Source organism: Rhinatrema bivittatum, chromosome 17 (genome assembly GCF_901001135.1).
Source record: "Rhinatrema bivittatum chromosome 17, aRhiBiv1.1, whole genome shotgun sequence".
NCBI lineage: Eukaryota > Metazoa > Chordata > Amphibia > Gymnophiona > Rhinatrematidae > Rhinatrema > Rhinatrema bivittatum.
In genome coordinates this window covers 14415219-14439549 of record NC_042631.1, presented here as the reverse complement: position 1 = coordinate 14439549, position 24331 = coordinate 14415219, and the positions used below count along the sequence as shown (strand labels likewise).

The window sequence follows — 24331 nt, the reverse complement described above, 5'->3', positions numbered from 1 at the left end:
TGAAACTTATTGATAAGCTGAAGTTGAATTTTCACCTCGTTTATTTATTTATTTAGAGGTGGGCTGGTTCCTTGGGCCACTCTTCACCTGTATTTAAAGGTTAGACATTTTCTTTATGGGAGCTGCAACTGCAGCGTCTCGCGCTCGGGAATCAGCTTTATCATTCAAACACAATTTTTGTGGGAATTTTGTAATCAGGAGCCAGTTATTGTTTCCTTATGAGTGTGTGCAATGTGTCCTCCTGCTCTCTGCTGAATGTGAAAAGGCCAAGTTTTCCCCAGCGTAAAACTCGTCAAGATCTCCAGGTGTTTTCCAAAATCTTATCGGGGGAGTTCCGCTTTCATAAAATCAGATTCATATGAAGGAATCCTTGCAGTTCTGGAGCTGGGGTCCCTCTGATCATTCTTGTCATGGCAATAATATTATACAGGCTCTCAACAGCCTGTGAAGAGACCAACCTCAGCTCATGGCTCACCCCTCAGCCTGACACCATCTTAGCCAAAACACTGAGAATCTATCACCTGTACTTTAATAAATTCATATGTGTGTGTATATATATATATATTCCCCCCACAGCCAGGAGCTCTCCAACTTTCAGCAAAGCAACATCACACATAGGCAATCACAAGCCCCAGCTGCATCAGGGAAACCTGCAATCTGATTTAAAAATCATATTTAATATGATGAAAAGCTTCCCTATATTTTGTAAAGTGAGTAAATTGGCAGCCTCTCTAACGAGCGCCTGCGATGCTTGATGAAGGCGCCTGGAAAGGGATAAGCTGCCAGGTTCTACCTGCTGCTGCCTCTCACTTGGGGGTGAGGCGGAGGAAGCCAACTTAACATGCACAGCAGCTTGCCCAAAGGCAGGTCCAGCGTGGGCCTCTCTGTCCTCCAGAACAGCATGTGAAGCCGCCAGAGCTGAACCTGGCTTAGGGTCTTTATAAGTGGGATCCTTTCCTTGAGTAACCAAAGGGGGGGGGGGGGGGGAAAGCTTTCCAAGTATTCTTCACTTGCAGACTCCCTGAGTGGCTCCCTTAAAGGTGGCCCCTGACAGACTCATGCTGGAATATTTTGAGCCTTTTCTCAGTGCCTCGTCATGTTTTCAGCTTTGCCGCCAAGCAGATCTGCTGGCAGCTTAGCCGTGAACTGGCTTATACCCAGAGCCAGCCCAACGCCAGAGCGTTTTTGTCCTTATTACCCTCAGCTGGGTCTAGCTGGCTGCGTTTATATTTTATTTTGGATCAGCGTCGGCTGTTCGTTCCCCGCTGTGCAAGTAGCCAAGCTTGAACCATTGCTTCTTCCCTGTCTTTCTGCTGTAGTGGTGCAGTGCGTTCCACTGCTCAGCTTATTAGCCTGGCCCTTCGTTCTTTCCTGGGAAGACCCCACACTCTTCTCCCCTCCCCCCCTCCCAAACCCTATTCTTGTCCCAGTCCCCCCAGATTTTCAGGGGAGCCTGTATTTACAAGCGGTAGAGCATCAGAGCATCTCCCCTTTAAACTTGATGCTAAGATGGAGATTATGCTGTGGATTGTTTTTTATTTTTATATCATTGGGGAAAAGTAGGGAGCATTGCTTTCTGATTTAATTTTATTTTTCCTGGGAATCTATCAGTGTTTATTACAACAAGATGGGACAAATCAGTAGGAAAAAAAAAAAAAGACTAATTTTGTCCACTGATTTCCTCCTGTTTTGCCCCCATGATAATTTGTAAATCCACTGAATTGATGCGTTTAGATACGTTGTACGCCACTTCTTGAATCTTCACCTAATACTGCAGGGATGGCCAACTCTTGTCCTGAAGAGCCACAAGCAGGTCAGGTTTTCAGGATATCTGTAATGAATATGCATGAGGTATATTTGCATGCAGATCTACTTCATGCATGTTCATTGTGGTTTTTGAGACCCGGAGCTGCCCATCTCCGTAATGCTGTAACCCCTATAACCTGAGAGATCTGAGAATTCACCTCATCACACAGGGTGATGTCATCAGATTACAGATGATGGCTTGCTAGTGCCTCCTCTTTATAGAGATTTTATTTGACTAGCCCCACAGTAATTAGTGTCGTTTCTTTGACTGATCTTTATTTATAGTGCTAGCCCCAGGTCATCTCCTTTGAGATAAATTCATCTTGTGCGCAGGAAAATAGGAGGAAACAAGCGGTTAACAAGATGTAGTGTATTTAATGTATTGATTGTCGTATTTAAATGCCATTCATCAATCTTCAGCTCAGAAATGTAAATACAGCATTGGGAACTATTGTTTATGGTCCTCGCATGAAGGGTAAGACACCTGAGCTAACTGCAGTCACGTAAGTTACAATCAGCGTGTTGGCTCTATTAAGATGACAATAGTACTGCTAAATATTGTGTGTGTGTGTGTATATGTGTGAATATAAATAAATAAATAAATAAATATATGTCATGGGGTGGGAAAATCTGGTCCTGGAGTGCCACAAACAAGTCTGGTTTTCAAGATATCTTCAATGAATATGCAGGAGATAGATTTGCAAACAATGGAGGTAGTGCATGCAAATTGAGCTAAACCATATTCATTGTGGATATCCTGAAAGCAGACCAGTTTGTGGCACCCCAAGACTAGATTTGCCTAGCCCGACATATGCATCATGGAAATGAATGTGTGTCAGGTTGGCCATGGAGCTGCATCATCAAGGTTCTGTTCACCTGGGTCTGTTTGAGCCGGTCGGGTCTGGGCAAAGCACAAAGACTTTATTTTTTGGGGCTAGTAGTAAGGTTTTTTTTTAAAACTTACTTTTTGTATTTTACTGTGCTGTAATGGATTTTATTGGTTGTACACCACTTTGCACCCTTCTAAAGGATGATGAGGTGGTCTGTGTGTGCCACTGTGCCTGCAGCTTTCTTCCTGTTTTGAATTGTTGTGAAGCCAAGGGTCTGGGGGCGTTAAGGCTCCTGCACACTGACATTTGGGCTGGCAGTGGATCAACGTTCTTAAGATCATAAACCTAAGACAGAAAACAATCAAACAATTCCTGGAGTCTCTGCAGGTTCAGATTACCATTCATTGGATCAAGAAAATAGACGATGCAGCACTTGTGGTTGCAGGGAAAATATTCAGTAACTAGGGTCACCAGGTGGCTCCAGGTGAGCAGGGACTGAGCCAGTCCTGGCTTTACTTCTGTTGTAGGATCCTCACAGCCATATCTCTGCTTTCTGCATTATGTTTTCTTATGTCCATGTTAGATAATGTATGTGGGTAAAACAAATAAATGGCTACAGATGCATTTATTTATTTAAAAAAAAAAAAAAAATGTTGATAAATTGCTTTCCAGATTATGCTTAATCGCCCGAACAAATATACAGATTAAAACCATAAAATAAAATACAATACATAAAACACATCAACAAAACTAAAAAAACAAAACCCATTACAGATGAGGGTTTGTAACTGTATTAGGAATCCTAGTGGATCAGCGCCACTGGTTTCTCGCTTTCTGTTTCAGGAGCATTCTGAAAACGTTTCGAGCTTTCTGGCCATGGAAAGACGGAGATCGTTTGCAGCTGGTGGAGATCCCACAATGGGAACAGTATTGGATTGGTGCTCTGCAAACTCCAGCACGTAAAGGCTTAAATCTGGATCAGGACGTCTCTGTGCTAAGGTTTCTACATAGGTTATCAGCGCCTTTTACTTCCTAACCCCACAGTGCGTCCGACTAGGGTTCCCAGAACTTCCCACCTCATCCCAGGTCAACCAAACAGGCTGATCCAGTCCTAGCTTTGCCCCAGTGCATGCATAGATTCATAGATCTGATTTCTTTTTTACCACTGATTTCCCTAAGTAAACGAGAACTACATGCAAATCCAGGACTGGACCCGTTGACCAAGGGGTGAGGGTGGCAGCCCTGCTAGGGTCTTGTTGAGGGGGTGGCTGCATTTGTTTGTAAGGCTGTTCTCAGCTGATGTTTTTTCCATTGCAGCTGGTATTTCTAGGTGCGGTGGCAGTGTGACTTTTGAGGCGTGGTGAGTTTGGTCCACCCACAAGTTAAACACTTCATGCATTGTTTGTGTCATTTTATCCCCTGTGTTTTTGGCTATGGAGGCTGCAGGCACGCTGGATGACATGACCTGTCCCTGTGCTTGTGCTTCTTTAAAGGCAGGTAAGCTGTGTCAGCTTTTCTTCTCTTCTCCCACTGCTGGAAAGCCCAAGAGTCTTGTATCCTAACCGAAAGTAGAGGATTCAGCTCCTCTCGGCTGTGTGCACTGATCGTGGCCCCTGTGTGACACCTAAAGCAGGCACCTGAACAGGACTGTCCTGGATTGCTACGATTCATTATTGTGTCACAATTCCCCTTGACACAGGCCTTTACAGGGTTTCTGGTATGAGCTTTGCTTATATTCATTTGATTGCACAGATTTATTTTTCAGTTTATATGAGTGGGGTTTTTTTGACTGACATTTTAAGTGCTCTTTACCTCACACAGGTAACCCAGCCTTCGGCAGACCTGCACTTTGTTATAATAATCTTTGTTCACATTGTTCTGCAGTATTGTTTTATTATTGTGATGTGATCCTATTTCAGGCTTCCTTTTAAAGATACTTTCATAAACTCCCGAGATACTGTAAATAAATAAATAACCCGATGGAAGTTCTTGCCATGGAGGTTGGCCGTAAGCTCCTCTTTATTTACCTGGATTTAGCTCAGGGCCTTTTCATTGGTAGCTCAAGGTGAGTTACAGTCAGGTAAGATAAAGCTATTTCCCTGCCTAGGGGCAGCTTACAGTCTAAGCATTTCTCCCATAGACACAAAATGGGAGAAAATCCTCTGTATACAGGCCCCGAAGTTTGTGTGGGAGGCAGTGGTGAGTGAAGTGACCTGCCCGAGATCACAAGGAGTGTGAGCAGGACTGAACCCTGGCTTCCCTGCTTCACAGCCTGCTGCTCTAAGCCCTGGGCTACTCTTCCACTCTTCCAGCACGTTTCCCTGAGGTCAGGAATGTATCTCTTTCAAAAAAAAAAAGAAAAAGGAAGCCAGCAGGGTCCCCAGTACCAGAAAGTGTGAACAATACTAACAGAATCCTGATAACCCTTTGATGTTCTTGATCGCACCATAGAGTAACTTCTTATTTAATGAAAGGAGCTACATGCCACTGCAGAGTCCACATAAACAGATCAAATTAATTCTATCCTCTGCTGGTCTTTTCCTTCCTTGACTTTTAATAATTTGTGACCCTTGATTAATTAATGGTAGGGTACCGGTATGCTTTTTTTTTTTTTTTTTTCCAAACGATCAATCATGACTGAACCTGTATATCAGATTTTACAAATTGTAAACCAATGGACTTCTTGAATTGTGCTCAGCCAATCAGCTTAACAATGTCAGAGGAGAGTCCCTGCTCGTGGCACAGCTTGTGAGCAATGCCTGAAGGGCATTCTCATATCTCCTGCAACTTGCCATTGAAAGTAGAAGCTTTGGAAACAATGAGATGGAGGGAAGCATAGGATGAGTGAACTTTCCTGGGTAAATTCACCCGATGAAGTGGCTTCTGAATTTAAATGAGATTGTATAATGGCAGCACTTCTAATGCATTGGACTGCACGGGGACAGAGAGGACGGACCTGCAGAGTGTATGTGGCATACTTTTGCCGTTCCACAGGGCACTATTGCACTGGATAGCAGTTATGAGAGACAAAGGATGGGTAAAATCATGCGTGGCCTGCCTGGAATGATGACATGAAAATCTGTGATTTATGAATTGCCCTGAATTTGAATGGCTGAGCTCAGCTTAGATTTAGAGTGCGGGCTAATCCGTGCCAGCGGACCAGTATCTGAACAAGTGAGACCAGGGTGCCGGTGCGGCTATTCATCCCAGGTTTCGTGCAAGAGGGCCCAGACGAATAATATAAAATTGCTCAGAGCTGCTTGTGGGCAGGAAGATGTCTCGTGAGATAAGCAGCTCTGCCACCTTACCTGTTGTTTCTGCGTGTGGTCAGGGTTTGCTCCCACTGGAAGGGAGGGCAGCTTTAGCTCGGCCGGTCTGAGCTGCTCACCTTCCCAAATCAGACACCAACCAGATTAACATATAACAACCAGGTGTGCCAGTTGCTGAGATAAATTGCCAATTAAATAGCTTCCAATTGTGATGGAAGTTATGGCCTTGATTACTTATTCTTTAGTTTTGCATGGAACCTTTGCCCATGTTCGGCAGATGGTGGCACACTATTAAGATGAGCAGATACCTCCTAAGTAGTCATTCACATCGATTGGTGCGTTTTATTTACTGGAGTGGCAAGATTATTTCCAGATTTTTCCACGTGAAATCTCTCTGCCTGTAACCCAAAACGAGCAGCCACCGTAGCTCAAACGAGCTGAGGATCTCTTTATATTCCAGTCACAGTTCACTGCAACCTTTCATTCGGATTTCAGTCTAGGATGCAACAGAAGGCCCGTAATCGATTTTGTCACCTGCCAGCTCACCTCTATGTAATTTATTTAGAAAAGTGGATTCATGGTTATTACCTTGGTCAGGAGTTTCAGGGAAATGATGAAATTATCCAAAAGATTCTGAGTTTTATGGATGTCTTTTTTAAGTGGGGAAACAACCGGCGTTGCCGAAATCAAACTATCTTAAAAGCCAGGGCTTTCTAAACTGGGGATCGGGACCCCAAAAAGGGTCACAAAACCTTTAGCTGGGGTCACAAGTGCCCGAAAGGACAAGACATTAGTAGTGGAAGTCAGCATGGGGTCTTTGAGCCAGCAGGCACTCACGGGCCCTACCCTTGCATGGGTTTTTGTGGTTAAAGGAAGCCCTGCCTGAGGAGAGAGCAGGACCACTGCAGGGTCTGTGAGCTTGCGCTTGGCTCGCAGGCCCCATGCTGACTTTCATTCCTCAAGCTGCTGCCACTTGCAGATCACAGTTGGGTTTGGGACCAGCCCTGAGGGGGAAGGATGGGCCAAGTGTGCACAGGGACACTGCCAGTTTGCCACTGCTCCTCTCTCCTCACCTACTACTGAATCTACACAATTTAAAAATATTGCCCCTGTCAGCAGCCTGCCCTCTCTTCTTACCAGTTGTCATCCACTCTTGGCCCAGACTCAAAAAGAAAATGTCGCTTCTGACCCTGACCTTGACCAGAAGGGTGTTTAGTAGTGGGGGCTGTTTGAAGGGAGGGATCGGATGCAGGAAGGGATTGAGGGTTGGATCAGCTGGAGAGGGGTCGGTGTGGAGGGTGAGGGGGGTATGTAAGAGAGGAGCCTGGGGCGAGAGGGGACCAGTTGGGAGGAGAAAAAGTTTGGAGGGGGATGAGTTGAGGCTGGAAGGTGTGAGAGAGGGGAGATGGTTTGAAAGTGTGAGAGGGAGGGGGTTATAGAACTAGCTGGAAGGTGAGAGAGGATCAGCTGGGATGATATGAAAATGAAAATGGATGGGGTGAGAAAGTGGGAGGAGCTGGGGGATGTAAGAGGTCCTCAGTTAGAGGGGCAGAGGTAGAGAGAAGGGATCGACTGGAGAGGGTGGAGGGTCAGAGTGAAGTGAAGGGACTGCACCCCTGCTAATTCTCCTCTTGTCGTCCCCTGGGGTCATGTGAACTTTCAAGTTCTAAACTGGGGTCACATTGGCTAAAGGTTTGGGAAGCCCTAAAAGCACTATACTGTATTTGTAAGGTAGAGATCTAATGGGGTTAATTTATTTGCATGTAATTTACATATTTATAAAATGGGATCTAGAAATTAAAAGTGAATGGACCTCATAAGATATAGAGATTTACCAGTTCAGAAAGAATTTATAGAATCCTTGGATATGATTTACGGACGTTCTGCATAGAATTCTAGTGGAGAAAGTGTAATAAAATCCCAATGGATGTCTCTGAGAGGCTCTGATAAAGTTTCTACGTTAAAATTCTGAGTGTCTCTAATCAAACTGAATGGGCTCTGGAGAGTTGCTAAATATGAGTCTTGAAGATAACTTACAGTATATAGCTTGTATACAGTGACTGGATGCCATTGTCTACTGGCACAATTCTGGAGTAAAATATTAACAGAATCAATGGAGAGCCAGGCTGTAAGGTCGACGTAAATGTGCAGGATATATTTATGCTAAAATGATTAATCTCAGTTGCAGTCAAGTCATGAGATAATGACTCACTGAACTCCTGCAAGTTCATTAAGCTTAGCATGCATTAAGGGGAAAATTTTCAAAAGCATTTGGCAAAGTAAAATGCAGTTTTACACATGTAAATAGGCTTTCTGAAAATTACCCCAAGGCAGTGTAAGAGGATGTGCACAAGTGATTTTGCATGCAGTTTTGTGCAGAATTAAAGAAGAGTTCCCAGGGATGGAGAAGCCATTGATGCATATATTTTCAGTTCTCAAAAATCCGTGCACAGACGTTCATGTGCACGTTTACCACTGCTCCTGATTGCCTATGTCACGCAAGGTACATGCACATGAACTCATTTCCCAAGCAGGCTTATACACATAAGTCCACTTTGAAAATTAGGCCTGAAGTCCACATGTACCTTCTACACGTTGACGTCAGCCCTACATAGTCTATTGTAAAATTACCCTCCCTGATTGCATTCTGTATCTGGGACATGAACAGCAGCAACCTAAGGTTTGCCATTCTGATCAGACCGAGGGTTCATCAAACCCAGCACTCTGTTTCCAACAGTGGCGAATCCAGGTCACAAGTACCTACCAGGATTCCAGGAACTATCTAGATCCCATTTACTGATCTTTCTGAGGGGCCTACCTGCAGTAACCATGTGAAAAACCTTACAATCACTGGTTAGGGCAGGACTGTGAGTGATCATCTTCTGCCCTCTCCTTTCCAAAGAAGCTCATCAAAGGACAGTCCTGTAGAATAAGCATTAAAAACCAATGCACATCAATGTCTAATTATAACAGGAAAGCCATATGCTTGTGGTGCTTATGGTTCCATAAGACAAACTTATACTTTGAATTCCAATTTGAGCAAAAAATTGACCTTCTTTTTCAGTAATCATTGCTTTGGTTCAAAGCTGGAACTTCATCAGGATTAAAATAATGCAAGCCATAGGTTTTTTTTTTTAAAACTTCTATTTCTGAGATGAATGTCAGTAGAAGGACTTATTGGTGATGGCCAGCGGGAATATAGCCTGCAACTTAGGAGCTCAACATATCCCCTCGACAGCTGAGCGACCATGCGCAGTTTAGTAAGAACGTAACATGGAAATAATGACACACGTAAGGGATTGTTACTATGATATGCCAAAAAAAAAAAATGGAAACCTTTTCATGAGCAAGTGAAATTATTGTTTGCAAATATTGAACTAACAGTCTGATTGATATAATGGATGGTGCTTAGAAATATAAAGATCTGGAGGTTGTTTTGTCTGAAAGAGATAATGTAGGGGTGCTATATACCTTGATCCGTGTTACACTGTATGAATGAGTATATTTTAGCATCATCTTATTTCGTGTTAACTTTAACAGGGATCGTTATGTATCAGAACTTTGAGTTATTAAAGGTTTGCATTTTTGTACTTGCAACACATTTCTTTTTTTTTTTTTTCAATTTTTTATTTTCAAATTTCACATAATTACATGTAATTATTTCTAAACAGAAAATGGTAACATAATCTTTCATATACTTTTACATAACTTTAAGCATCCATAGACGTCAGTTTAACATATTATTCCACTCCTAGATCATGCACCTAAATATAGGAATTTGGGGGCACTGAAATTCTAAGCGAGAGCAATGGGTAATCCAAAAACAGAAAAAATAAGTATAAGATAGGATAGCTTGCCTATTAATTACTCAGTCAATCCTTCCCTGGGGGTGACTTGTGAGTGGCCTAGCAGAAATTCCTTTAATTGAGCTGGCTCGAAAAATACCTAATTATTATTCTGGTATCTAACACGGCATTTACTTGGGAATTTTAATATATATCAGGCACCTAAACTAAGGAACCCTTTCTCTCATAACTAAAAACTCTTTTCTGCGTGGCTGTGTTATCTTAATCACATCAGGATATATCCAGACTTGAGCACCAGAAAAAGGCTAATCTATTCCTCAAAAACATAGTTTCAAGACTTCATTTCGGTCCGATATAAGTGCGAATGTAGCTAACATCGATTTTCTATTTTTACTTTCTGTATCAGCAGACATTTCTAACAGTTCAGAAATATTCAAGGATAGAGTATGCCTGCCTTCAGCCTCCGGGCCCGGTTGGGGTAAATCATATGCCGCAGCCTTGGCACACACTGGCAGCGCTGAATCTGGAAATTTCCAAATCTCTTTCATGTATATTTTAAACAACCCAATTGGTGCTCTCATTCTGACAACCAGAAAATGTATTATCCTAAGATTCAGTATTCGTTGATTGTTTTCAACTCTTTCCAATCTTTCCTCATTCATTTCTTCAGACTCTTATCAGATTTTGTTGAATTTCCTCCCCTTTAGTTATTCTTTGTTCATAATGTTCCATCTTAAGATTAAAAGTCCCAATTAAATTGTTATTAAACATAGTCTGATTTTTTTTGCTTCTGTTGTTGTTTAAGCTATTGTTTTTAAAGACTTTTCAATAGCTTTCAGTGCAGACCGGACATTTCCCAAAGTTATTTCCTCTGGTTGCCCGAGGTTTATACTCACTGAAACTGGTTCTGCTGGGCCTTCTCCCAATAAATTGCCTGTAGCTGGTTTCAAGGCCTGTTCCTGGCTTCCTACTCCTGAGGAGCCTGGCTCTCGCATTGGTTGATCTGCCCCCCCTCCTCGGGATCGGTCTTCCTTCTCCCCCTGTCCTGGGGATCTCCCGATTCTCCTCCAGAGACTTGCGCTGTAATTCGCTCTGGGTATTCGGTGTACCTGGAGACTCCTCAATCAATGCTGGATGCATCGGCCGGATCGACTTGCAATTCATTTCTAATAAAGAACTGGGAATGGGAAAACACAAAAGACTTTTTCTCTCTGAGGATTGTGAAAGACTACATTTTCATTATTTATACCCACGTGAGGGATTTTGTCGTGTACTGAATGCCCTTCTTTACAAAGCATACTTCTAGATATGGTTGCGGGCTGGTGGGGAATCCAAATAAATTTCGAAGATGCAACAGAAAAAGAAGCTTTTTGCACAAATGACCATTTTGTGTCTCTGCTCCGCTGCTGGGCATCCCATTCCTATTGGGCTGCCAGCTAACCCCTGGAAAAGCTTCCTTTTCTTGTCTTCTTCTGGATTCATTCAAGGGTGCTCACTCTTCCCAGGTCGTCATCTGATTAATAGGCCTGCTATCATAGATTTTATTGCAGTTAGAAAAATCTGATATAGTTTAGATTAAAATAATGCTTTATCTGCATTGGGTTGCATTTACTGTGCCATCCATTAGATTCTATTCTTAAATAAGTAATATCCTTCCTGAATACTATTGGATTGGTCTTGAATGGTTCCTCTCTTATTATCTGAGGACTTTAAAATCCTGCTTTCGGCACCACCACCCAAATCAATTATACAAATGCTAAAAAGCTCTAATGGGACTGGGGTTTGAAAATGTTCTCCTAAGCTACTGGAAGCAAAGTTTGAATCCAGAATGTGCTTGGCATGAAGTGAGCTGGCAGGTCTCAGTGCTGTCCCTAGTGATCAGAAGTCCACGCTTGCAGAACTGCGCAGATCATGCACTGAGAATGGAATAAGACGGAACTGAGGCCATTAGCTGGGCATTCCTGGGCAGTTCAGTTAAGGGATTTTGTAATATTTTGCCTGCATCTAGCAGTTATTTGGCAGCAGCAGCAGTTCTGAGAAACATATTTTCGCTGTAAGAAAAAAAAAAAAGAGAATAATGGTTAGAATATGTTTGCTCTTTCGGGTGAGTGCTTCTCGGCCGTTTTCACTTTGCGGCACACGTTCGAGTTCTGTGCAATTCTCAAACTGCCCCCTCCCTTCCCATCAGCAGGAAGGGAGCAGCACTTTTTACCCGGTGCCTCATTCTGCTGGCTGAGCAGGCGGGGTTAGGGGGCCCCCGTGAGATTGCAGGGCCCCACTCATTCAGGCAGAGGAGGCACCCAGGAGGAAGAGGCGCTGCTCTCCTCCTACTGGTGACAAGCAGGGAGGGTGAGGGAGTGATGGAGCATTTCTGCTGGTCCAATTTGCAGAAGCTGGGCTGAAGAATGCAGCTGAGATCTCCCACACCCACCACTGCCCTCTGCCTCACGTTCTCACCATTCACCAGTCACCGCATTCCATGAGCAGACACCTCCAGTGCTGAATTCTTGTGCATGGATTATAGAAGCTGAAAGTATGGTGCTCTAACCTGTCCATTTTTGTCCGCCCTCCATAAAGGATTCCATTTATCTCAAGGCTTTGCCTGCTATCACAGGATTTCCAGACCCTCTCTCTTAGTCTCTGCAGGGACCGCTGGCAGTTTCTCTTTTTTTTTTTTAGAAATTTGCAAAACTCAGAGGGTTTGCGTAGTCTGCTCTGAAGAGTCTTTGCAAGCAGTGTTCCCTCTCTCTCCGGAAGCAGCTTGACTTCTGATTCTGTGCCGGCAAACATGTAGCTTTCCAGCGCTCTATTCGCTTCATTCTCAAAGTATTTGTTTTAACCAGAATTTGCTTTTCATACAGTTCAAGCTGTTTAGAAGTTGTTAGACCAGTTACAAAGCCCTTGGAGCATCTCTAATGAGGGACTGCAGCAAGCTTGTGTTTTATCGGCTGTACACTGGATTCTCTTTTTTCAGTTTGCTGATTTTACAGTGAAACAAATGAAGGCGTGGAAACATTGAAATGTTAGGAGCCTCATCACGTCTGGTTCCAGGTATGACTGCACTTCGGACTGTTCAAAGGCTTTTTCCCATCCTATACCAGCGTAAAAAAAAAAAAACCCAAACCCTCTTTTCATAAGTCCGAGCTTCCGCTATGAATGCACCAAAGTATCTGAGTGAAGTCCTTTTGGAGTGTGTAGGTTTGAATAAAGCCCACAGAGGAGCAGAGAGGAGTTTGGTCTTGACCTCTAAAGGCCTGAATCACCCAATTTAACTTTGGCCTCTGGAAAATGAATATTGGAAAAACCCAAAATAGCAATGGTCATAAAAGCTGACTGAGAGATTTATACCAAAAAAAGAAAAAGAAAGCAAAGATTAGTCTACCTGTGTCATTAAAGATATTTGGAGCTCACAGGAGGTGCACGGTTCTTTTGTACTGTTAGTTAGGTACCAGTAGAAGTCTTAATGACTGGTTTTACTGCTCACTAGTTTCAAACTTTTGCTAATTCAACCAGTTTTCTGTAGGCTAATTCTATAGAATATAGAATTGGCTATGGGATGTGCAACTAATGACCTAAAAAAATGGTGCAGGTCAACAACAGGGGATCTGTGTTCTACGCCTCACTTGCTCAAAGACTCGTGATTGTCTTGACGTGGCTTAGGAAAACTTTCCTGAGGGTAGGCCCTGGTGGTGGTGGTGGCTAGTGCTTGGAAATGGGCCTTTATGTGGGTAAGGTAGTTTTCTAACAAACGTTCCTCTTTTAAAAACTGTGTGGGATTATTTCGAAATGGCATATTCAGCGGAAACCTACAAGCTTGCATGTTCTTTACAGTGTGGGGAGGTGGGGAACATCGGGTTGGTGGTTCCAGGAAGTTTTATTCTATACGGAGAAGCTTCAGTGTAAGCTCATGGTCCTTGGCGAGAGGGTACTGCTAGCACACCATTACAAATAATGTTTTGAATTAGTTATGGCGGTGTATTAAGTATTTGACAACTGTGTTTTATCATCAGTTTTATATTATAATAAAATTTAAGACGGAAATTTTGAGTCTATGACAATCGTTAGTATCATATTGCCTGTACTAGAATAATATAACGTTAGTACTGTGCAAACATGAAAAAGAATTTAAGGAAACGCAATCAGGAAACAAGAAAGTTTCTAAAAAATAAACATTATCATCCTGCTGTAATTTTAATAATCTCTTTAGTTACACCTGCCATTTATTTTTTATATTTAGGGGGTTTTTTTTGTTCTTTTGGAAAGGAAATTGTAGAACTAGGAATCGTGATCTGATATACCAAGGGGGAAGATTCAGGAACAATGGCAGGAAATATTCCTTCATGGAAAGGGTAGTGGCTAGTAGATGCATGGAAGAGGTGGTGAAGACAAGAACGGCAATGGAATTCAAAAGAGCACGGGATAAATGCAGAGGATCCCTAGTGCCTAGAGGATAGAAATGAAGAAACGTAACATTTCTGCATGTGAGTAACCTGCACAGAGCAGCAGTCACTATCCTTAACAGAGGCCATGGTGGGAACTTGTATGGAGCAGCAATCACTACTCTTAACAGAGGGCATGGGGGGTAACCTGCAGAAAGTGGCAGTTTCTACCCTTAACAAAGGGCTTGGAATAACCTGCACAGAGCGGCAATCACTATCCTTAACAGAGGGCATGGGGGTAATCTTCATGGAGCGGCAATCACTACTCTTAACAGAGGGCATGGGGGTAACCTGCAGAAAGTGGCAGTTACTACCCTTAATAAAGGGCTTGGAATAACCTGCATGGAACAGTAATCACTACCTTTAACAGAGGCCATGGTGGGAACTTGTATGGAGCAGCAATCACTACCCTTAACAGAGGGCATGGGGGTAATCTTTATGGAGCGGCAATCACTATCCTTAACAGAGGGCATGGTGGGAACTTGTATGGAGCAGCAATCACTGCCCTTAACAGAGGGCATGGGTTAACCTGCATGGAGCAGCAGTTACTACTCTTAACAGAAGACTTGGAATAAACTGCATGGAGTGGCAGTTACTACTCTAAGGAACTTGCTGGGCAGATTGGATGGACTATTTGGGTCTTTATCTGCTGTCATCAATTATATTATTCTTTGGTTGTATTCCTCATCTATTTGAATAAGAAATTCACCCAAGGCAGGGTACAACAGATTAAGATGGCTGCATGCAATCAGAGGTTATCAGCAGCTTAGCAAACCTAAGGTGCACAGGGAGGACTAAACTTGAAATACATCAACAATACTTACCTAGCTTGAAGAACATCTTAGCAAAATACTAGTGACTAAACTTAAAATAAATAACTCAACATCTCAGCAAAACAATAAGTTGTAGCAGCATGCATAAGACACTCAGAATGGTATCAGGCAGTTTTTCATAGTCGGTTTCATTATAAAGCTGGGGTGGAGGCAGATCTGGGTTTTCGCTTGCTTCCTGAAGTGGGAGGCGTCGTGCATTTGGCGGAGCTCTTCTGGGAGAGAGTTCCATAGTGTAGGGACTGCCCCAGAGAAAGATCATTGGCGGGCATCTGGTCTTCTGATTCCTTTTGTTGATGGAGTTGCTAAGGAGGCTTCCAATGAGGATCTAAGTGGTCTGGAAGGCCCTTTATCTTAAGTAAATAGAGCCATTTACTCATAGAGTCTTGAAAATTCATATCATGAAGGTTTGGAACGTTTTATGGCCGCGAGGAGGTTGGTGGAAGAGGATGGCCTCACATTGGCTGGCAGGTCTTTGCCAGTGCAGTAGCAAAGGAGGCAGAAAGCGATGTCACCTCTCTGCAGAAATCAGGCTTAGAAGGATGGATCGTTCCTGTTGGCCTGGTCTTCATCCCTGCTGCTACACCTAGGTTTTATGCTTGCAGCTGTGTTCGAGTTTCCATTTTGCCGTTCCTGACCATGGCCCTTTTAGTGCTAAAGGGACACCTTTAGGTCTGGTATAATAAGAAACATTTTTGATAGGAAGGATCTTACTTATCCCATTGTTGTTTTTTTTTTTTTGTGTGTTTTTAGAAGCCCCCTGTGTGGGGACTTTTCTTATAAATTTGAAGGCATTGCCTCATTTTGTTTATAGATGTAGACCGGTGTTCATGGCACAGCAAGATGGGAGGCTCCTCCTCTTAATTTCCATATTTTTTTGCTGCTGCTGCAGCACAGAGAAAAATGAAAGTAACAAAGCATTCACAATTATATTTCTGTGCAGACTGCATTAAATTAGATCCCGGTGCATTAATGCTGACATATCTTCTCTTGTTCTCATTTCTTCCACATCTTGTGGGACCCTCAACGCGTTTAGCCGCAGTATTGCACGTAAGAGAGATTATAGAGGGAATCAGGTGTTAATACTATGGAACAAGTTGCTTTTGATTAATATGCAGGTCACGGGATACATCTCCTGTCTTTGACACCTGCCAAATAAACTCTCGCTGCAACCCCTTAATTATTGAACAGTTAGTAAATAATCAGACCTTGGGCAGAGTTCTGACACTTTGTAAATTCGGTCTCACTTTACCTGAAGCTTTCACAAGAGAATAGTTGGTATCAAAAGTAGGAAAAAGGCTGGCAGATACAGGGAAGTAATGACTTTTCAGCCGAATGGCTACAATCAGTAGACTTTCCATGCATCAAACAAGATCAGCTTAATAAAAAAGGAAACAATGATAAAGGACCTGATTAAAAAAATAAAGTGCTGGGAGCCTAGGTTTCCAAATGTACAGAGGCTGATTCTGCTCCTCAGTGGGGCTGAACCACGAATGGATGGGAGGAGGGAGCATTATCACTTTTTTATTACCTACTGACTGTGGTGCTCTTTTGCTCATCAAATTAAGCCGAGAAGCTCTTCTTCGGCCGTTTATAGATTGTAATGCTTTCTGAATTTATTGTTGTCGTCATCCTGCGCCAGGGTCCTGGGGTGGTGAAAGGAGATGCCTTCAGCAGCCTCCATGAAAATCCATTGTTTTGCCCTGGGATAAAGATCTAGGAGGTAAGACTAAGAAACAAGATACCGAGCAAATAAGCAATCTGATGGCTTGGATCCTAAATAAGATTCTGCTAACAAAACTGCATCTGGTGCATTCTTTATGGCAACGTAACCTGTTATGAAATGAAAAGGCTTCAGAACTGCAGCTAAAAGTTTTAATATCTGCCGGCCCTGGTCTTAAGTGCGCCGCAATAAATATTTGGCTAATAAACAAAGAATTAAGGGTCAACAAACAAGTTGTAGGCCATCCCTTTTTTATCGGAATGCATCTGTGACTTGCTTTGGAGAGTGATTCCTCCTTGCGGCCTCACTGACTTGAAGAAGAGTGGATATTTAGTCCCAGCACAGAGGTCTCACCTACAACTTGTTTGTTGACCCTTAATTCTCCACATTCACGTGGACTAACGCAACAACCACAGTTCTTCAATTAATAAAGGATAAGTAAAGATTATGTATTGCTAAATTGATCCCTGTGCAAACTGAGTCAAGAATCTTTCTCCTGCAATCAATCGGCAGCGTAGACCAAACCATTTGTATACTTTGGCCATAATACCCTAAGGTGGAAGGCATCTAAGTAGCATTTACAGGGCCGGTGCCTCCATTAGGTATACTAGGCAATCACCTACAGCACCAAAATTATTGGGATGGCAAAATCCTGCCAGCAATGGGCCCAGAGGAGAGCTGCACCAGAGCGAAAACTGCCAAAGAAGAGTGCACTGTGCCTTAGCGACTGCCACTTGTAGGAGGGAACGCTGTGCTGGAGCTGCCACCAAAAGGTGGGGGGGATGATTGACCAAAGGTTTGCCTAGGGCACCAAATACTCTTGCCTTGGCCATGAGCATTTATTAGCAAAATGGATGAATAGTTTAGTGCCTCGGTGCCCCGCAGGTTAGGAGGTGTGATCTATCAGCTTACAGCAAGATTTGATCCTTTATTTATTTATTTTTTTAATAAGGCATTGACTTTTTAAATCTAAAATCGCCTTTACATTTTTAAAACAGCATAAAACAAAGCATTTCATGAATATTTTTCTATTTTAGAAAGTCAACTAAGGAGGTAGGGTTTAATTTGGATTTAATGTAAGGAAGTGTGCGCATTAGAAAGAGTTCACATCTCCAACCAACCAGATACATAGAAACACAGAAACGTGTTGATTGAAAAAGACCATGAGGCCTGAAAAAGAATACATAGCTAGAAATAATAACTCTGAAGCATAAATCACAATATTAAGTTGGTCTGCTAAAAAAAAAAAAATGTTTTGTGAATTGAACCAAATACCTACAGTATGTAATGAAAGAGGAGACCATTTTGGAGTGAATATTTGTCATAATAAAACGTTGCCGGAGACAAGAATCTTAGAAACATAGAGGTCCATATTCAGCCACTGGGCAGCTGGCAAAGTCAGCCCCCTGAATAAGCCCAGCTATCTTAAAGTTACAGGTGCATATCCCTGGCTATCTTAAAGTTAGCCATATAAGTTTCGTCTGGCAGCTCTTCGGCTGTCCTGAAGTTATCTGGCTGCGTTAACAGGGTAACGTTGAAAATCGACATAACTGGCTAAGTTAGCCTCTTAATATCCTCGGCTATCTTTTAGTTATTGGCGCATATCACCAGCTATCCTAAAGTTAGCCTTATAAGTTGGTCTGGCAGCTCTTTGGCTGTCCTGAGGTTATCTAGCTATGCTAACCGGATAACGTTGAAAATTGACATTGCCGGCTAAGTTAACTGGAAAATGCACTCTGCCCCAGAATACCCCCGACCAGCCCTGGCTTAGCCAGAGAAGCTTTTAACCAGATAACTTATCTGGCTATACCAGGGGTGGCCCTTTCAAATCCCAGCGTTTGTCCTGCTAAGTGCCAACCTCACGCCGGATAAACGCACTGAATAAGGACCTGCTAGGGTCTGGGGGTGCTGGAGGGGTATTTCTCATTTTGTGTCTTTGGGAATAAGGTTTCCTTTGCAGGCCCTAAAGTCTATTGTGAACAGTTTCATGCATTTGCAGGTTTTGTGGAAGATTTGTGAAACTGCCACTTTCATACCTCTGTCTCTGAGTTCCTACTGGCCTTTGAAATGTTGTCTATAAACTTGCAGAAGACATGAGCTAATGATAAAAATAAACAAAATAAAAATACGACCAGTAGGGAATGTGCTATCACTAAGGTACCCAGCTAGCCCTGTTCAGTAAACATTGCTCACGTCAAATACCAAATCTTTTATTAGTTTAAAAGTGTAGAGTCATGTCTTGCTGCTATTTTAAAATGAAAGCAAATCCTGAAATAGTAAGATTGCACTGAGCTTTGCACATGAACATTTTTCTTTCCAACCATCATGCTATCAGCCAGGGTTAGGCGTTCTCCTGTTTTCTGACTGCGAGGAAAGCGCTTCTTCTAGGACCCACAGTCCCATGCCGAGTAGATGACGCCAGAACAGGAGCGCGCCAGTCCTGAACGTCTGCATATTTAAACCATCAGCCCCAAGCCGGCTCTCATTTCTCCCTACCAAACAGCTTTGTGGGTATACTTGCAACTGATTTTATAGTCCTTGTTCTTCAATAGTTGGCTGCGAGGGCCAATCCACCGCCTCCTTGGGAGCTTCAAACTGACCAAATGAAAATAAAAATGATTACTATGAGCGTTTTGGGGTTTAAAAAATTTTTTTTTCCATTTTGTGTTTTCGGGGAAAAAGCTTTGTACATCTGGCTAGTGAGCACCTATTTTTGCTTTTGGTTGTGATTTATTTATTTATTTAGACTTTTCACACACACCCCCCCCCCCCACACACACACACACACAGGTCATTCAAGGAATGCTCCCAGCAAGGAATATTACAAACAATGGCGAATTACATCAAACATTAAAATTCAACAGCATAACCCTTCAAAACAACAGAGAAATAAAATCAAACAAAAACGTTTGTGAACGTGGACCTGCTAGAGCCAGCAGGACACAGATGTCTTTACAATAAATAAAATACCACGTCATCCGGGAAGTCTTCCTTCCTAACGATGACGTCCTAAAAAGGAGCCCAAGTTAGTAGAAATGGAAAAAATAAACTTTTAGTAGAACGGGTTTTTATTAAATTCTACTTGTTAATTAATAGTATGAAGCAATGTAAGTAACTTTGAAAAATGTTTAAATATACTCACTACAGAGCTGTACTGTACTGTGGTAACAGGGTTTTGATGAGAATTCCAGTTAAATATCTTAAGGGTTCAGGAAGACTTGTCTATCTTGCATCAGCTGTAGAGAAATACGCACAGCGGTTCTTTTTCAGGACCCAGGCGTGCACTGCATCTGAAATGAACATCCAAGGGGGTTCACAGAGCTGATTCATTCTGGCATAAACTATGGACAGCTTTGAGGTTATCTCTAGAGCCTAAGAAAGTATATTTTAAAGGCATCCTCCTGGCACACAGACTGCAGAATCTAATCAGTTTAATGGAAATGTGTGCTGATACAGAGGGCCTAGGGTTTCACTTTCTACCGCAGAGCCAGGAAGAAAGTTCTGATGTAAAGTGGAGCACTGGCGGGGGAATATGTGCAAGGCTTTGCTTCTTTACTTTTCCAGACCAGTGCTTGCATTAAAGCAACAAAACAAACATGTTACATAATTCAATTGTCAATTAAAGACAAACAAAGCCAGTAAGATCCTACTTTTCTTTTCTTTTAGGATCTCCACTGGGTTTTACAGAAAGACCCATTAAGCATGCGCAGGAGACCAGAAGGTCAAAGGTCACGGGCCTCTCATGTTCCTGAGCTGGAGTTTTCTTCATCAGAGATGAATAGTCTGATGAATGACCGTCAGCCCTTCGGCCTCTTGCCTGCTTGTAATGGAACATTCTGGAACCTGACTGTGCCTGGAAAGAACACTTTTGGCGGCCATATTAGTAAACCTTTGGTGGCCATCCAGCAGCACCAATGGATGTAGCAAATGCAGCCGCTTCTAACAGTGTGAGGATTTTATCTGATAAATAAAGACTTTTTGTTTTCATGGAAATAAAATGTAAGCACCCCTCTAGGAACTGAAGATCCAAATATATAAAAATGTAAACATGTTCCATCTCATCATCAGTCTCCTTTGTTAAGTGAAAGTTAGCAATGTGGCCAGTCTTTAGGAGTGTAAAACTTTGTCTAAGCTTTAATACAACACAGAAATCGACCTTAATATTCTTCTCTTGGCTCTCTAGTTTTTGGGGAAGGTGCAAAGTAGCAGAAATAGTTGGTTTAGAGAGTTCACTCATGCTTAACATGAGATTGATTGTATTTTTCTGAATATTTCCTTTGTGAAAGAAGAAGAAATCTGAGAAAATAAGGAAAGTTTGTTTTTTAATATAAAAATGAGCTACAATGTGCACTGTTAAATGGGATGTTACACACTCTTTACATTGCCTTTTTTTGAGGGATGGGGGGAGACATTAAACGCCAATGTCATTATTTTTAATGTTGGGAATCCTGCAGCTCTGTGTGGCTTCCCTCTCACGCACACACGTTCCCTGTGCGGAAAGTCGGGGGAACTGCAGAGTCCTGCAGAAAAGCATCAATCAGGGAACAAGCCTTGATGAACATTTCAGCCATAGGAGGCAGGCCTTTCATGTAGGACTTCTCTTCTGTCGTCTGCTGCTTCCTTCTACCGTCTCTCAACTGCCACATGAATGGAGAGTGAAGATGTAACCATGAGCAATAACTGAGAAAAGGGAAAGTAACGTGAGTCAAAGAATTCTCGTTTTGCCTGCCGCTGATGCCGATGTTGCTGTTGGGTAAAGCAGACTGCAGGAACAGAGCAGGTTCTCTCTGATCATCGTCCCAAGATGTCCTTTAGAAGAGACATGCGCAGGAGAAAATCAGCATGGGCTGGGTATCTGCAGAGCAGACCTGAATATCTTTTGCAACATGGGGGCTAAATGTCACAAGCGGCCATTTATACGGTAGGGGGATCTTCAGGAATTGAAATTAGGAAGGGTTGAAGAGAGTGATTGGAACTCAAAAGTCTCAAGATCGTTCCCTCTCATAAATTAAGAAAGTAAATTTCTGAAGCCGTTCCTGCAGGTAAAACATTGCCTTACCCATGGAAATGGGTTTTTTAAAATTGCCCCATCCCCCGATATTTAGGCAAAGGTATGCGTGCAGGGCCTGTGTTAGTTGAGGCACTCCCGGGGCTGGTCCTGGGGAGGGTTTGGGGAATGTGCATAGTTCTGCTTTTTTAAAAGTATGCACACACTTTTGCTCTAGAAATCTCTCTGCACACGTTACTAGGTGAAAATGTCTGCAGCTTGTTTACTTGGGATCATTTTCAGTGAAAGAATGAATGCACATATAAAGAATCCCAAAAAGAGGAAGACAGGGAAGAATAGCTGGTGAAACTGAGGGAGACGAAGAAATCAGGAAAGCAAAAGGTCAAGTGGAGGAAAGGATTTCCAAAGAGGTAAAGTGAGATGATAAAACATTTTTCAGATACATCAGAGAAAGAAGGAAGGCCCGAAATGGTATAGTGACATTGAAAGGTGACAAATGTCAATGTGTGGAAAGAGTTGAAGAAATGGTAGAAATATTAAACAAATACCTCACTAAAGAAGACCCTGGAGAAGGAACATTGCTGGTTGAGAAGTCCATAGATGGCAGTGGGGTAGATGCAACCCTATTTACAGAAGAGAACGTATGGAAAGAGCTAGGAAAACTGAAAGTGCACAAGGCCATGGGGCCAGATGAGATACATCCCAGGATGCTGAGGGAGCTCAGAGATGTGCTGGCGGGTCCTTTGAAAGACCTGCTCAATAGATCCCTGGAAACGGGAGCGGTGCCGCGAGATCCTGCTTCACAAGAATGGTAGCAGAGAGGAGGCTGGAAACTACAGGCCGGTTAGCCTCACCTCGGTGGTGGGAAAATTAATGGAGACTCTGCTGACGGAGAGGATTGTGAACTGTCTACAAACTGGTGGGTTGCTGGACCCAAGGCAGTATGTATTCACCAGGGGTAGGTCCTGTCAGAAAAATCTGATTGATTTTTTTAATTGGGTGACTAGAGAATTGGATCGAGGAAGAGCACTCGTGATATACTTGGATTTCAGCAAAACTTTGATATGGTCCTGAACAGAAGATTTGTGAATAAATTGAGAAGCTTGGGAGTAAGTGCAAAGGTGGTGGTGTGAATTACAACCTGGTTGACCGATAGAGGACAGTGTGTAATGGTAAATTGGGAACCTACTCTGGAGAGAGAACCGTGTTAAGTGGAGTGCCACAAGGATCAGTTTTGGGACTGGTTCTGTTCAATATCTTTGTGAGTGACATTGTGGAAGGGATAGAAGGTAAAGTTTGTCTATTTGCGGATGATACCAAGATCTGCAACAGAGTTGGACACGCCTGAAGGAGTAGAGAGAATGAAAAGTGATTTAAGAAAGCTTGGGGGGGGGGGGGGAGTCTAATCTTTGGCAGCTGGAATTCAATGTCAAGAAGTGCAGAGTCCTGCATCTGGGGTGTGGCAATCCAAAAGAGCTGCATGTGATGGGGATTGAAAGACTAATGTGCATGGACAGTGGGAGAGGGATCTTGGGGTGATCGTGTCTGGCGATCTGAAGGTGGCAAAGCGATAGCTAAAGCCAGAAGAATGCTGGGCTGCACAGAGAGAGGAATAACCAGTAAGGAAATGGAGGTGATAATGCCCTTGTATAGGTCCTTGGTGAGGCCTCACCTGGAGCACTGTTCTGGAGACCGTATCTCAAAAAGGTCAGAGACAGGACAGAGGCGTTCAAAGAAGTGCGACTAAAATGGTGTGGGGTCTGTAATTGGAAGACTCGGATTTTTGCACATCAACAAGGTCTATGTACCCACATATCACAATTTAGACTACCCCTCTAATTATTCAAGATATTTACTCATGCCTTAAACATTCATTGTATTTATCCACGTCCTGTTGACGAGTTATTATTATTATAGTCTATGTAATATTTAATTTGTATTATTTATTTATTTTTATATGATATGTTATATGTTACTCATATGTTAAGAAACGCTGTTTAATGTAACGCCTTTATTGCGACAGTTTTGTTCTATGTAAACCGACCTGATTCGATACTTGTATTGAGAATGTCGGTATATAAAAATCTGAAATAAATAATAAATAAGACTTATTAGGAAAGGCTGAAGGATCTAAATATGTAAACCCAGGAAGATAGAAGTTGCAGGGGAGATATGATGCAGACCTTCACATACCTGAACGGTTTTAATGATGCACAATCATCAAACCTTTTGCACTGGAAAGCAAGCAGTAGAACTGGGAGTAATGAAATAAAACTCCAGAGGGAACGACTCAGAACCAACATCAGGAAATATTTCTTCATGGAGAGGATGGTGGATGCCTGGAAGAGGTGGTGAGGACAAAAACAGTAAACAAATTCAAAAAGGCATGGGATAGACGCTGTGGATCCTAAAGGCTAGAGGTGGAAAAGAAAAGGATGCATGAGGGGTAATCTGCATGGAACGGCAGCTGCTGCCCCTAACAGAAGGCCTGGGGATTACTACCCGTAACCAATTAGCTTTCATGATTTTGATGCAACTGCAACATTGATCTCTGCTTCATCGGTTGGGGGAAAAAGTCAGGGCCCTGAAATGTACAGTCTGGGGTACTGACCCTCAGACA

The 24331-nt window shown here is 42.7% G+C and overlaps 2 long non-coding RNA genes across 2 annotated transcripts; one reads left to right on the top strand and one right to left on the bottom strand.

Annotated features, from left to right (window-relative positions):
- The first annotated feature begins 4020 nt into the window (after positions 1-4020).
- Positions 4021-20754, top strand: LOC115079354. The gene is made up of 2 exons (XR_003853263.1): positions 4021-4133; positions 20370-20754. It is a non-coding gene; the product is annotated as an uncharacterized LOC115079354 (long non-coding RNA).
- Positions 18797-24040, bottom strand: LOC115079356. Its single transcript, XR_003853265.1, has 3 exons — positions 23905-24040; positions 19846-19993; positions 18797-19298 (listed from the first exon to the last, which is right to left on the bottom strand). It is a non-coding gene; the product is annotated as an uncharacterized LOC115079356 (long non-coding RNA).
- Positions 24041-24331: the final 291 nt, after the last annotated feature.